The 17,218-nt window shown below is 32.4% G+C and overlaps 1 protein-coding gene across 1 annotated transcript in view; it reads right to left on the minus strand.

Moving 5' to 3' along the window:
* The window catches only part of LOC126818035 (putative molluscan insulin-related peptide(s) receptor), a 134,997-nt gene that overhangs the window by 83,122 nt on the left and 34,657 nt on the right, over positions 1–17,218 (minus strand). The gene's annotated exons all lie outside the window — the stretch shown is intronic.

Below are 17,218 nucleotides of genomic sequence, written 5' to 3' on the forward strand. Positions count from 1 at the left end.
ACTGGAGTTTGTCAGGTCCCCTAGGCCAACGGCAGCAATAGCGGAAATCAAAAAGTGTTGAAAATCAATTGGCTCCTTCTTCTCATAGTAGAGTTCTATATGATAAATAAAACTTCCTAATATTGGTAAGTCATATCTATGACAAGCCTGACGGTTAGTTTCCCCATTTATTATCAATAAATATAAGGTCATACAGTATCAACTGATTTATATCAATTTAAACCTGGACATCAAATGTAGTAAACCAGTCTACTAACCAGTCAACAACTTGATTGTTGAGACTATTTTATACAAAACATTAGAAACAGCTTTGATAAAAATTGGAATTCTGAATCGTGTCAGCACGACAAAACAACTAAAATTATTGAAATATTGAAAAATAAATCCAACATACAGTCTAAATTAGTGTAATTCAGACTGGTTAATAAATAATATATTCTAGGGGCTTTAATACTGGAGGTAGCCACAGTGGTGTTCATGTAACAGAATCATTGGCTGGAATTCAATGAAAAGTAAATAGAAACAGGGATTACAATATCCTTATTTTTTAAATTTAATATTGGCTATTCTGTCCTTATTTGTTTTGATTTAATCTGTGCTGGAAATTTCCTCATTTCTTTTATATATATATAATCTGGACTGCCAATGTCCTTATTTATTTTGCTTTAATCTTCTAAAATGAATTCTACAACTATTATGAGCTAAAACAACCCAAGGTTTCCAGCAAGCTTTGTTAAGTTGCAGTCTTGAACAGTAGATTCCAGTCACAAATGAGATGTCCACAAGAAAAGAAGAGAGCATGTACAGCGATTTGACGGGCTATACTATATACCGGAAAACACCGGAAAACACCCGGAAAACACCATGTTATACTGAATACCGGAAAACACCGGAAAAACACTAAATACTGGAAAACACACTAAATACCGGAAAACATCCTAAACCTAACCCTAGCCCTAACCCTAACCCTCTGCAAACAGAGGACCAGGCTCTTTGTTACCTATTTAGGGTGTTTTCCGGTATTTAGTGTGTTTTCTGGTATTTAGTGCTTTTCCGGTGTTTTCCGGTATTCAGTATAACATGGTGTTTTTCGGTAGTTTTCCGGTTGTTTTCCGTTGTATTGACGCGATTTGACCCCTATATGATGCTAGCTGTATGTTGCTAACATCACAGGGTAAAATGTATTTTGTAAGCTATTTATTCCTGGGTTAGTAGCAATTTGAATCTAGCTAGCTTGGGTACCCCTGATCAAATAGGAAATACACATACACATAGGAGAAACTTCTTTAGAAGCTTTTTCAGAATATTTTTATGTTCACTAGGATCTACCATATACAATTTTTACATTTGCTGATAAATGGGGAGCTATAGTTGTTAATTAGTATCTTTTTTTTTTTTTTTAAAAGATATCAATAATGATATGTATCTTATCAATGGAAAATGCTCATTATTTCTACCTCTTTATTCACCCTTACAGATAAACAACTATTTTCCCTGTTAATAAGAATCCTTTAACGATACCCTCGCATATCTATCAAAGGAAAATACTCATGTATCATTGTTTTATGCACAAATCTGCAATAATAGTATACTGATTGAATTTGAAGACTAAAACCTAGCATGAGGGCTCCTTTTTCTTGTTAGGACATAATAACTGATGAGGTGTCACTACACAATTTTATTTCTTAAATAATATAGATTGCTGAGGGCTATAAGTACTTAATATGACGTGTAGTTCCTACACCCTGAATCTGGTCACTGTATTAATAGTAACAAAACCATCAATTGTATTAGAAATAGGATATCTATAGGATACTTGAACAGTGTCAACACCCTAGATAACATTGTTCAATATTAAGAGTTAGCAGGACAATATATTGCAAAATCATTCCGGATTCCGGATACACGATACATTGTGTCAAATAATGCTTCAAATCGTTCAAAATATAAATAAAAAATATACTTTTAAAATTTGTGAGATTTTTTCAAATATATGGAAAATCGATAGGGCTTTTCATATACCCTACTGAACAATACCACTGAATTTTAAAAAACTTTGGTCAACAAATCTGATCCATATCAGTTTCAGAAGCTTTCATAAAATGCAACAATTGTAAGTAAGTCATCCAAGCAGTCTACAAAGAGCATATTCATTCTTTTGTAGGCAACAGGAGTGTTCACAAGCCATAAGTTAGGGTTGCCAGGCAACAAAACAAACATTCACACTAGCCAATGGAAGGAATGATAAATACAGGACCAGATTTCAATGTGGGCATATAAAAATTCTCTTTGTAAAATATTGCCCAAGGAGATCTATCAGTATGACGAACATTAGTGCTAATCGAAACTAATTATTAGGTATGATGTTAATACAGAGAATTGATCGAAGACAATATCAATATTTCTGGGTATTAAACTAAGAGAGATAGACATAATGAATGGCAGGTGGTTGAAATAAAAGAAGACCGTTACGAACAACAGTCTGTTTAAAGTGTGAAGTGGAATTGGGGTTAGATATATTAACCTGATTGTCCCCTGATTATTACAGATCAGTTGTATTGTATGGCATATTACTATTCCTTTACCTGACAATTGTAAACATTACAGGTTTCTTAGCTCACTCTACAAACATAGTTCAATCATTATGCTGCACAGTACTCTACATACATAAAATCGGTTGATCGATAACTCATTTTTCTTACATAATATTAGAAATATTCCATTATATCATCCTTAATATAAATTAGTAGCTTATAGGTATTATGCAAAAGCTGAATCTGCTTATTGCAGGTCTTTCTTTATCTCTTAAATATTATATAAATTATTAATTAGATATTAACTAACTAAGACCATAATCAACTCTTGATGCCATTGTATAGTCTTAGATTTTCAACAAATTTAAATCTGATCTCGGCTCAGAGTGAAGTAATTTGACTTAAATTTTCAACATATTCCCTTTTCCTTATCTACTTTTTTTTAACTATTATAGCGAGAACTGTCTGTCAGCTCTTTATCTTACATAATGCTCCTTTAATGTATTGTCGTCAACATGTCTGAGAATCTGCCCTTTCTTTACATATAACTTTATAAAAGTCCCTTGAATTTAAATTCCTTACCGACTACATTATTGTCAAAGGAATATCGATGCAAAATGGTTCAATTCCATTCAGTATTAAACTATTATCCAAGATATGATGAATTGAAAACTGGCTTTCAATTTATTTCTTCCAAAATGGATAATAATTTGTATATAATTAAATGTTTAGATATTTTTTCCGACAACTGGAATATATCTGCCAAAATTGTGTAATAAATTGTAACAATTTTATTTCTCAGGTAGGTCTATAATAAAACGAAATGAAATGAAATGAAATGGGGTTTAACGTCCTACTGTTCTGCTCCGAACTGGGCTAATGAAGAGGGCATACACCATACAGTGTGCTATGAGGGAAATTTTGCCCGAACAGTGGCACCACGGCCTACTCTTATATCAAATTCCAACTGTCAAGGGATCTTTTACGTGCACGCCAATGTGTACACGGGGCCTCGGTTTTTTGTCCCATCCGAATGACTAGGCAGCTGTCCTTGTCAGGCCCTCCATCCTGCATCACTGACAAGGGGGAACCACGCCGGAAAATCTGGACTAACTTTCTCAGCCAATGCAGGGATCGAACACCCGATCTCCAGGCTAGCAGGCCAGCGTTTTACCCACTTAGCCACGTGATCCCCCTATTATAAAACAATTACCGGTATAATTACAATACACAACAACTTAAAAACCTGTCTTTACGTAATACATTAGCCCAGTTTTGAGATAATTTGCTAAAATCAGATTTTATTTTTGGTGACTTTAGTCTTTTCGCACACCATATTGCACAATATATTTTCAGTATTTGTGACCTGTGCTGGCAAAATGAGCTGGAATGAGCAAAGTCTAATAATGAGCTACAGATAAAACAAGTGTAAATATTGATTTTGATCGAAATTGAGGTTTTCACAAAAATGAGTCTATAAATATACTATCTTTCGATACAAAAGATCAAAATAGCAATAAAACATTTTAAAACACCTTAATTTGGAGTACCGAATTCATAAATCTGTCTTTTTTCTTAAAATTCTCAGCGAAATTAGTTATTTTTCTCTGCTCGCAGCGGGACGACTGGTCAATCCTTTTACATAATGATTGGCATGATTGTAAGGTGGCGAATCTCTAGTTTATACACATGACCAAAGTATTGTGGATGAATTCATTTTGAACGAATACAAATAAGTTTTAAAACCCCTACAAAACATAAACAAACCCCACTTGTTGCTATACAGTCAGCCCAGTTTGTTTGCTGATCGGCCCAAACACACCGTGCAAAGCATTGTGGTAATATGGCTGTCTCAAGGATTTTGGCGATAATTTTTGAGGGTACATGCGAAGTGGCAGAAAAAAACCTTAAAATTCTGATCATGTATTGATTGCTGTTGTGTTAACCAAAATACTAGTAATGAAAATTCATCAACAAGCGGATCGTGTAATTGAATAATACTAATCAATTGTCACAGATTAATGATTAGTTGATTGGTAATTACCAATGATAAGGCTGTCGACAAATCATTATTCCGAATAATTAATACAAGGTCTGTCACTGAGTCAACTGGCGTGGTTTCAATTCCCTGGTTTTATGTGACAAGAAGTAGGGTCGCCTGTCCAACCTTGTGGGTTTTCTCTGAGTCCTCCAGTTTCCTCCCATTGCTGAAGGCCCTACATGTACGTGCAAGGGAATTAATGAAATAAAATTGAATCATATGTTAGTTCTGAAATGACCTAGTTTGTGTCCGTAAAACCCTCCCTCTCTCTCTCCTCTCTCTCTCTCTAACTTCTGAAAAAAATGGTCTTTAAATTATTCTTGCCACAGCAGTTATAGCACAGGCCCATTTTTAAAAAGAACAGGTTGTTTGTACTGATAAAACAAAACACAATTCTCCATTTAATTTTTGATGATCACACTTAATAGGCCTACAACCATTCAATCTGTAATACCAATAATACAAGTAGTCTTGTACTTTATCAATGAATAATGAAGAGTTGTCTCGTCTATGACATATCTTCAGTTTAACACACCTGGTCATTGATATTTCTTTTGACATGTAAAGTCCTAACTATAAACTGAAAATTCACTATAATAAATGAAATAAACCAAGAAATCCGATCAACCATATGTTGCTATATGTGCTGGGAAGTTGGGGTTACAGCAAGAAATTTCCATGTGCAGAGAACTGTTGCTCTCTTAATTTGTTTTAAAGAGACATGTAAAGTACTAAAATATTTTCCTCTTTAATTATCTTTCAATTCGTGTTATATGCAGTAGTGTCACTCTCTCATTGAAACTTGTGTAAATGAAATGTTAACCATCATGGCAGTACTATCATATTTTCAATAGGCAAGACACTTACTGTTTTAGGCAACCAAAATATTTTTCCTGGTTATTTGAATATAATCTTTAATCAATTGATAGCATTAATTCTTAAGTATACAATTAAGGACAATATACCTTTTCAATATGTCAAACACAATAAAATACAATATGTCATAGATATATGACATTAAGAACAATTAGAAAACAATAGAATGAAATAAACCATCTTAGTAATCATTTTCAATCTTTTTATAATTTAGACTTTAAAGATGCAGACAATATTAATCTAAGCTTTCTCTCAAGGACGCATGAAATCAAAATTAGACTTGTATCAATTCTTGTGGTGATACAAGTGTGTGTTAAAAGCGATGGCATTGATCAGCACTGCGAACTTGTTTGTTTAGATCTTGAGTTTGTGTAGAATTTTATCCTCTAACAACTTGTGACTGTTTCAATAATTAGTTTTATTGATCTTTAACAGATAAAAAAAAATTGTTTTCGGCCATCCAACTATTTTGATGTCATTATTCATTCTTATGTCAGCACTAGTCAGCAGACACTGAGAAGAGGAATGTAACACTATCTTAGTGATAAAAGTTTTCTAAATATAATTCCATATGAAAAATACCAAGTAAGTTTTTTTGGCTTGGCATTGCAAATCATCAAGTTGATCAACACCCTTCAAGATTTTGATCAGATGATTATAACATGTTGGGTTCTTTACTGATATATTTACAAGTAATAAATATCCTTACACACATGGATCTACTACTACCCTACCCTTCAAACCACTAGTCACACTGCACAGACATCATCCTTGACACATGGATACATGTCTTGAAAAATTGGGAATCCAATATGATCAAAAATACAGATCTAAATTACGGTCTGTTTTTTAATACTTTTGATTCCACCAGATATAGGTCTGAATATATTGTAGTCATGGGAGGTAAGTCACAAGTCACAATCTGAATCTCTGATACTATATCACAGACCTGTTTAAACATAACTTCAAGAATTCTATGCACGTCTCCCTTAAAACAGGGTTAAACAGAAAATCAATAGGATCTTTTGCCTCATGCACATAAACAATGAGTATCAATTTCAGGTCATCAGTTAATATCTTGACCCGCTACAGCATCTACGAAAATTTTCAAAGTGGTTAAGGCCAAAACTCATTCAGTAAATGCAGAAATCTTGACAAGCTCCTTTATTTAATGAATTTACAGACTAGGTATAATTAAAGTTAATTGGATGATAACTTTACCACTAGGAAGTACAAAAATAGGACAGAGACAGATGACAATACATATAATGACTATTCCAGATCCTGCTAGAGGACAAAACACCAAAACAGAAATCTGGTGTACAAAAAGAGGGTGAGAGAATGTGGGTGGGTGGGTGGGTGTGCATACCCCTCTTTCTAGTATACCAATTGTTTTTAAAAGTTAACAACCATGTAGCTAAAATGTATTGCAGTAATTTTGACTGAACCAAAATTACCTGGACCATATGCATTTTACTAATCAAATAACTAAGAAATGTACCACCACAAAGACCTAGAAATCCCAAAATGGTAAGAAATTACCACATGTTAAACATCTTGCGCTGTACCAATTCCCATTTGGCCCATAATCAAAAACTTAGGGCATTGCTCTCTATTTTGTATCAAGTGAACCATATTTCAATTACAAAAGTATTTAATTAAACCTGATGATTTAGTAATAGACGTTTTCAAACTGACAACAGCATCACTGGTTTTCGCTTATAAATGAAGACCAAACAAATTAAATCCACCAGTGTACACCACATGTTTCAGATCTACAGAGAAAATATGACATTAATGCTGACTCTTTACTTTACTATCAGCATTAATATTTAACAGTTTTACATGTACAGTCTCTGACAGTGCATGTTCTTAATCAGACTTTAGCTTGTGCTTTTGATTCTACAAATCTTGGGTCCCTTATTTTTTTAATAATTTGTTTTATATATACTTCACTTTCCAATATCTTTTTGAATCATATATATCAAAGGGTAAAGCTACTTCTAGTGACTCTGGTGTCTATCTTTAACCAGATTTATCCAATTTAGATGTCCATGTTTCCAACAGTTGCCTATTCATGGTTTCAGTTTTTGGACAAATAGTTACGAGCATTATCATGTCATTAACCATTGCTATGCTCTATAGTAAAGCTGTGTTTCTAATTTCTATATGGTGGGCCAGACATGAAAGCAGACGACTTCCTTTAGGAACTGGCCCTAAAGAGAGAGAGTTTAACATCCACTCGACAAAAACCAGGTTATTTCGGGACTAACACATGGTTCAATTTTATTTCAATATTTCCAAACCCTCCATGAACTGGGCCTACAGTCCCCTTGATATTTCAACCATGATTTCTCTGCTGATGCGACTTGGTAATGCTACTTACTCTGAGTCTGTTTGAGTGATGTATAGGGCTAAGTACATGTACAAAGTAAAACACCAGAGATTGTGTTGTGATTAGAGATTTTAATCACTTTCTGATAAATAAAGAGTCATACAATACGGTTTCAGAACAAGAGCAAAATTCATATTTTTAATCCTGCTGGGGCAGCAAGTTGATGAATTATTGCAATTTCCTTTTTTATATCTTGATTTATTAATATCATCTACAATTAATAATTAGTTTTTGAATTAAAAAAAAAAATACTTGAGTAATTGCTGGGAATTGTGTTTTTTTTATTAAACTCATACTCAAAGTTCTTCACAATTTTGATTTGCCTTTTTTAAGATCATACATTCACAATCATGATTTGCCAGGGATGTCAGTTACAATCTATGTGTGAATTAATTGACGTCATATAATCCACACCTGTGAATTCGAAATTTATCAGTGTTTGTTTTGCAAGGCAGACTCTGTAAAGGTGGAAAAATTTTTTACTTAAAATTGCAGGGATAGTGACCTTCACCTTCAAGTGTAAATTTACTATAATGATGTAAACACACACCCTTACTGGGAAGTCAGAAAATAATATTACATTTGTCCTGTTTGCTTCAAAATAACAAGAATATAATTTTTTTCAATAACAGTAATCAGTTTCTCATAATGTGACCTCATATATGCAACTATCAAATATCTTTTTTAAAGTGATATTGCCACAAAAAATATTTATCGGAAAATGCTCATCTGTTGGTTGGGTTGGATTAGGCTAAAAATAATTAATCAAGTTCCATTAATCAAGCAAGTCTTAGCAAGTGACAATGCAGTAAACTTCAGCTTCATCATTTAGACACTACAGGAATATAATTCTAATTTTTCAGACTAAATTGAATGTAATTGTAATAAAAGATTTGGGATATCTAATTACTTTTCCAATTTACCCAAGTTTCAGTTAAAAAAATTATCAGAAGTTATTAAGTGTAACAAAGAAATTTGTGTCATTGTTTAACCTTTGTGCTATTGAAACAAGCCAACTCCTCAAATAGATGACATATCAATTAATTGCACACTTATCTTTCATAAAGCACCCACAAAAATGCAACTAATGGAATTCTACTTTAAGTTTGAACATTCTACCTAAAAGCAGAGTACTCAACAATCATATTGCTTATCGCTACTTAGCGTAGGCAGAAAATATGCTTATCATCGAACTTAGTCAAGGTATTGATGTAATAAAACTCTACACTACTTTCATCAATTAGCATCAATGTTATTGTGCTCCAAAGTCCTAACCAATCAAATTACTTATCACTCTGCTCAACCTGAGCAGAAAATTCTTATTATTAGACTTAATCAAGGTATTGATATAATGAAACTATACCATCAAAGTTATCGTGTCCCAATTAAGACATCAACTAAGTAAATTCTTACCTCCGCTTAACCTAAGCAGATAAATCCTCATCAAACTCCATCAAGGTATTCTCATGATAAACACCAAGTTTCAACATTCATTAGAAGATACTATTGTGTCATAAAAGTGTGAAAGACGGACATACGAATGAACCTATTCTAATAGTCAGCTTCTTTTTTTTGAAAGCCTGGGAACAACAAAATGTAATATTGGCATTTTAAGCATAAATATGTGTGTGAAATAGCTTTATTTAACATCTGCTTCCACTGAAGAGATATCAAGGACAAAAATATGTGAGCTTTAAATATTAATTAGAGTGTGAAACTTGTGCTAACTTCCTTGTCATGTTCATATTGATCTTTTAATTTTAAGACAAAAATATCCCGTAACTAATATATAAATTATCATCAGCGCAGCAATACAAGGAAGATTTTCCTGGTCTAATTATAAGATCAAATTAATTTTTAAACTCAAACATGTTATTGATGTAACATTTACTTAACAATAGATATAAAATAGCAGTTCTCGGAAATTTCCAATTTAAATTTTATCATGATGTACATGTATCTTATATCACGTTACTTCGGTAAATAAAATGTAACATTCTTTCTGGTTTTATAATATTTTACATAATAGTTTTGACCTTAGTTACTCATGCACCAGATGGATTGCACATTGGCAGGTCATGGACAATAGGTATAATAACAATTAGACATTTTTGAACAACCTGTGTACTTATATACACTCTATTATATTTTATTGTAAATAATGGTATACTATTTATGGTAATCAACATTTGAATTAGACAGAAAATCAATATTTTCATATAATACACTGGTATAATGCACATGGTTTTATTACAAGGACTCAAAAGCACATCGATTTAAAATGTTTATGTGAGTTGCAGTCGCAGGTGGTGAGGATTCTCAGAGAACTGATGCAACTGGTTAGAAGAAGACTTGTACATCATAAAAAGTGTAGGAAATATAATACAGACAGTATGTGATTAAGTTTAATGCTTGTCAATCACTTGCCTTAGCCCCTCCCATATTATATTGATTGACATAGATATTGATGAAGCCTTAGGTATCATTTTAAGATGACATTTTCCATATCGTAACTGTAGAATCTGATTACTTGAAACAGTAAAAACACGTTGCTTGGGGCAGAACACCGATTAAGACGCCAACAAAGGCTACGATGGCCGTATCAATGGTTTTCTTTCAAAATACATTAGTTGAGGTAATGGAGGCCTGACGTGTCTGATCAATTTAAAAGATTATTGAATTTAATTCCTACAAATGAGGAGTAAAGAGGAATAGAGGTTTTAAAATTGCCCAGGAAAAATCAATTCATTTATATTGACATACAAATACAACTTTATATATAAATAGTAGTACAAAAGACAATTTTCTCAATCGATCACAAAAATCTGTAACCTTGAGTGCTAAATTCCATGCCCAGACATGTAGATATAATCTTGAAGATAAAATGGCAATGACTAACCAGTTAAAGTAAGACTTGGAAAATCCCTGAGGCTACTTCTGGTCGATTAATTCTGTTATAATCTTTTGTACTCAACTCATTCCATCAGTTTCAGCTGTTAATACTGATTAGTTGATGAATTATCAATAGCTAATAATCTTTCTCAAAAATATGGAGAGTCGCCTAAAAATGTAAACATCAAGTGTCTCCCAAGAAAGTCTTATACTCATTCAAGTATCTATTCTACTCCATCAATAATGGAATGAATGAGGGCTCCCGGGAAACAAGATTTAAAGGCACTGGATTCTCGACTAGAATGTCCCTCCCAGGTTTGAATTCCGGCATGGAGAAAAAAAAATCTCCAGATTTTTCCATCCTGGTTCACCTTTCTCAGGGCAAGCATTTAATAGGAAGTTTTGAGGTTGGATTAGAATACATGACTTAACTCAGCCTGAGGATACATACTTTTATGTAACTTGCTTTTAGTCATTTTTCCACTTATTGGCAGTGTCTGGTAAAAAACAACAACATATTTTTGATGGCCTAAACTGTGTGTGTGAGGAATGGGGCAACCCCATCCACCCTCTAAATGCACCACAGAGTTTAGTCTTCCAAACTAAATGTATAGTTTGTTTGAAATTCTTGCCAGAGACAACTCCATTAGAAAAACAAAGACATATAATAGCGCCTGATTATAGAAATGCCCATATAATAATAAAATTTTCATCTTAAGACTCCTTTATTAAACATACATTATGCAAGAGCTAAATCTGTCTATTGCAGGTCTTTCTTTAGGCCTGAAATGTAATATCTAAATTATTAATTAGACATTAATTAACTTATCCAGACAATAATCAACTCTCGATGTCAACGCTAGCCTGCGATATTTACTGGATTACGTTCAGATTTGCAGCTCAACTTCCATTCATGATTTAATCATGAAATGGATAATCAAGACTATGTTTTTTATCGTACCGACTTTAGTAATGATGATCGAGGCTAGGCCGAAAATCCAATCGCTAAAATCTCAATTCCGAGTGGATCAATTTGACTGAAATTTTCAGCAAATTGCCTTTACATTATCTAGTTTTTAACTATTATAGTGAGAACTGTCAACTCTTTATTTAATCTCCCATAATGTATCTTTCAACTCCTAAATTTAGTAATTCTTATCACTAATTTCATCCAATAGCTCATTCCTATCTACAATTTCCAAGTTTCTACAGAAATTTTAGATCATGGTGAAGATTAGGTTTTAACATAATTACATTTTTCTTGTTGTTGGCTTAGATGGAAAGCCAACAGTGATCTACAGATTATCCCGTAAGTTAACTAAAACATGAGGATTTACATGGAATTTTTCCAGAAGGATAATAATAAAGATGGCTTGAGCACTTTCTTTTCAATATTTATTGACAACAACGTATAATTTGGACAAAATACGAGGTTTTCAAGTATACCTTGCATATTAGTAAAATAAAATTAAAGCACAATCAAACATCGCTGATGGCATAATTACAAACACAAGTAATTTCTTAACATTTAAAACAGAAAGCAAAACCGAAAGATCAGCCAGCTTTGATTCACATGTAATCAGATTAAAAGAAGGCCATTATAATATAATATATTTATTTCATACACAAAGGTATCCATGTACAGATGCGATAATTATAATAATAATAATGGTAGTAATACTAATAATAAAATTTACAATAATTTTACAATTATTTACAGTTTCATAAATAAATAATGTTTAATTAAAGTAAATTGAATTATTTTGTACATAAATACTCTATAATCTCGTTTATTTATTCTTTATCACAGACTTCATGAGAATGTTTCATAAATAACATGTCATTTATAGCGGCAGCAGTTTGCAGGTCATTAATTTTATATTTGTTAGTGGCAACATTTAACATCCTACTTATTATTTCAGTTTTTTTCATTGAACAGAAGACATTCTTATACATTTCATGTTTTTCACAAAATTAATATTATCACTTGCATTTGATTGGCTACCATTTAGTGCAAGTAGTCCACCACATATGTGTGTGCATTTGTTTTTACTGTTTAAAACAAGATACAATAAATTTTACAAACCGTTTATGAATTTGGACATCAAAAGGTTGATCATTACAAATCAAATGTAATAGGACATTATGAGTTCTATATGGAATACTAAATATGCGTCTTACACTTTTGCGCCAGGCACAGTCAAATTTCTTGGTAGATTTTTTAGTTAGGTTCCACAGTTGACATCCATATAATGGCATACAAAAAGTTTTAAATAGTTTATATTTAATCCATTGCAAGACACACTTAAATACATTTGAAGTTACATTGAATCTTACAATAAAGTTATTTATACAGTTGTCTATATTATTTTTGGCCTACCACAAACTTGTACAATCAAATGGGCTCTTAAATAAAAAAAATTTTTTTATTGAAATCCAACGATCCTAACATGATTTAAGTCCATTTAATGAGGCATCAAAGATTTCATCAAATATCGTGAAGACCTTATAAAATCAAAATGACTCCATCAATTGAAATCCATCAATCCTATCACAAGTTCTGTATTGATTTTAAGCTGCCATCTTTATGGTTTCAAATATGTTTGATTTTATCTACTATACTGTATAGCCAATATTTTTGTGTTAATCTCCAATCTATTTTCATACCAAAATAACATTTTTATAGCCCATTTTAAAAGTTTAAATAATGAAATATTTTTTATTGAATTCTTAATTTGTCATGTTGCTTCTTTGATCTTTTTTTCTTTTAAAAAGCAATTTATTCCCATACACCTTTAAATTTTTGATTTGTCAAAGATTTAAAAGTTATACTTTATGCATAATGTGACAGGGTATCAGAATATTTCCCTATTTTCAATATTGCACTAAAGAGAAATTGTTTACAAATGTAGTAATGGTTTATATCATTCATCAATTGCTGAATAATTGCTTCATTGATCTTAATATCATTTCCTATCAATGAATATATCTGTAATTGAAGCTGGACTGAAACTATTTACATACTTTTATTGGGTTTATTATGTACTTTATTAGGTTTAGTTTTATTATCTGTACTTTATTGTGTTTATTAATGTTTCTTGTTTCTTTCATCATGTATAGTTGTAGATTGATACAATTCTACAGGAAACTTTTATCTACTCATTTTACCATCTATGGCAACTACAGGTAATTATTTATGGTGTTTTTATTTATCTGGTTACTTCACATTCAAATAAAATGAAAAATCATGCTTTGGGGGGTTCAGAAATAGAGATGGGTGGTGCGCCAATGTTTTCTTCTGAGCATAAAAAGATCAGAATGTCTTTTTGTAAAGTTGAACAAATAAAGCTTACGATAACATTGTATAACCTATTTTAAGGGATGTAATCCAAGCGAAAATACACTGACTGTCATCTGACTTTCAATCCACCAAAAAAAATAGGGAGAGTGACATTTCAAACTCCTTTGTGCTGTGTTTTGTGGTAAATTATTCTGTTGTGTTTATTTTGAACATGGTTTTTGTGGTTTATTTTCTCTGCATTCAACTCCAGATTTACATATATAGGCTTGGCAGACTGAAGCCTACCGTCTCAAGATCGAGGGGATCTCTGGTCAAGATGTATAATATTTTTGACACTGTAATAATCATTTCTTACATGCACTATACATGTAGTCTTAAACATCCATTATCATTTTCGGCTTTGCTGAATTCTGTTTAAAACACATCTTACTTTTCTCTAGTCATGAGGTTGGGGGATTGGGAGGGCTCTAATAGGTGGAATAGACTAGGGTCTCTCTTTATATAAATCTGGCACTGCCCATTCAAAAACAATTCTGTTTCACTCTGGAAATGGTTTTTATCTCTTTTTAATCTCGCCTGATAAAATGTTTGTATGAAAATTTAACAAATTTAAAATTCAGTCACATGAAGAAGGCCCTTCAGAAAGAAATTCATATTAAGGGGACTGACAGTACAGCGAGCCAAAATGGAAAGTTTTCAAACTAAGGAACACATATAAATTTTGGGGAGAACTGAAGCCTCCCCAGCCTCCTGTTCTGATAGGTCTCAATAGATAAAAGTAACAATGGATATTCACCTAATTCTTGATCATATAAAAAATCAATGACTTATTTAACATAAACAGCTCAGTTCTATCTTATTAAAGCTCATATACAAAATTTATATAACTTCTATTTACACAACAATAATACAAAACCGTTTTTAATCATGTCTTATGTATTCCAAAAGTTCATGACCTCATGATCAGTTTCTCTTACAATTCTGTTGAATACATTACATGTATATTACAATATGATATAATACCTGGTTTTTTTATATAACAGGTAGGTGTACTGTAAGTGTATGATTAAAACAGCCTCTGGTACCTGTCATATCTTATCGATTTATTTTTCAGGATTTTTATTGATATCTATAATAATACATTTCCAACAAGTGTCAGGTGCCAGTTCATTTTTATTTCAAGCCAGATATTAGATGTATGTACTATATGCACTCAGAAGTAGCAAAAGACATGATATAACAATGAATATTTTATATATTTTGATAAAGGCAGGGGTTTTGATAGATGTTGGTTGATCTACATGACTTGTAACCACTAAGGGTATCATGCAGTCCTTTTCAATCTTACAAATTAGAATACTTTATCGATTTGACATGTTGAGGTTATCCTATTTCATTTTACCTCGTGAAAGTCTTCCATTAAATATATTTATAAGTAATTTCAACAATTTGATTTATCATTATCAGTTATTGTGTCCTAATGTCAACCACCAAGATATAAATATTTAATATCATCTTGTTTAATGATATATCTAGTAGGTTCAATGGCTGATAGGCATTTGATTTCATTATTGAAATGTACAGGACTTATAAACATCATAGTTTGAAAGATGTCCTTCCCCACTATCACTCTAGTCAGAAGTTTTTAATCCTTCCTTCATCGCCAAAACACTTCATCACATCATTAGTTTTTATATTTCTCCAAAACAATAGCATCTATGCAAATATTGCTATTAGAAGAACAAATCAGACAAAATTACAATGTAATGATTAAACTGAGCCAGGCTATAGCAAGTGTGTGTTTAGTTTGAATGGGACAAAAATTTGTCACAAAAAGTTCATGTACAATCTGGTAAAATACAATGTGTAAAAGGGACCTCAATGTTTTGTCCCATCCAAACAACCAGACACTATTCCTTTCTGACATGGAGAACCATGCTGTAAGGAACCTACAGGATTGATCCCGAGCCGCTAGGTTAGCAAGCCAGCACCTCAACGGCTGAGCCACCATGACTTTAAAATAAAGAAATATTGTTAAAAGCATATATACTTTCTTTAATCCCCAATAATCTAAAATTGTTCACAGATTGTAATATTTCAACTGTTCAGATGTCACATTAACTTAGTTAATCAATATCTCCCCACAGATAAAAATAGTGATATTCTATTATTATATCTTATTAATGCTGGTTAAATACAAATAAGGTTGTTGATAGGTACCATTATAAATGATCTGTATATAAAGAAGAGGACTGACAAGTGTAATGGAGGCAGGTCATGACTTGGACACAGGCCGTAATGACTACAGCCTGACAGGTAGGTATTCCTGGGTGTTGTACTATTTATTAGAACTATAGATGTATGACTGTATTTTTCATTCCTGTGATGTTACTATAAAAGAGGTGAGATCCACCTCCATTAGAACAGTTATTTATTCTGATACAACTGATCCTTTGGGTACTATTATACCATACTTAATCAATTGGCTTCAAGTTATGGCAATTTGGAGTTTACATTACCAGTGGTTTCTGTTTGTTTCAAGCTGTTCTCTTTTAATTATTAAAACCAATAAGAAAAGAGAGAGAAAGAGAGATAGAGAGAGAGAGAGAGAGAGAGAGAGGTCCACTGACACAATCTAGGTCATTTCGGGACTAACATGGTTCAATTTTAGCAGTGGGAGAAAACCCATGAGGTAAGACGGGCGACCCTACTCTTTGGCACGCACAACTGGGGAATCGAAACCCCTCCAGTTGAGTCAATGACAGACCTTATGATGCAACGCGCACACGCTAACCCTTCGGCCATCCAACCCCCACAAGTCAATAAAAGAAACAATAATTAGGAAATCCTTCCATAACAAGCTATACTGTTTGATTTAGTTCAAGTTTGCCATATTTGATTGTAATTACACAATGTATTTTTACTTTATCTATTTATGGCTATATTCGTGTTTTCCAATTATCACATGATTAAAAACCAATACAACAAATATTCAGCACACTGTCGCCAACTCAGCATTCTTAAATAATTTTACATTTTCTCTATATTAGCATTGTAAACAGCCATATTTTTATACTCAAAATCAAATTACGCAATTCCACCAAATTTTGTTTTTTTGGTCGAAAATGAATATTGCCTCATAATCAAAACATACTGGTTTATTGGTCTTGCCAAGTGTA

The sequence above is a fragment of the Patella vulgata genome, chromosome 4, assembly GCF_932274485.2.
Source record: "Patella vulgata chromosome 4, xgPatVulg1.2, whole genome shotgun sequence".
Lineage (NCBI taxonomy): Eukaryota > Metazoa > Mollusca > Gastropoda > Patellidae > Patella > Patella vulgata.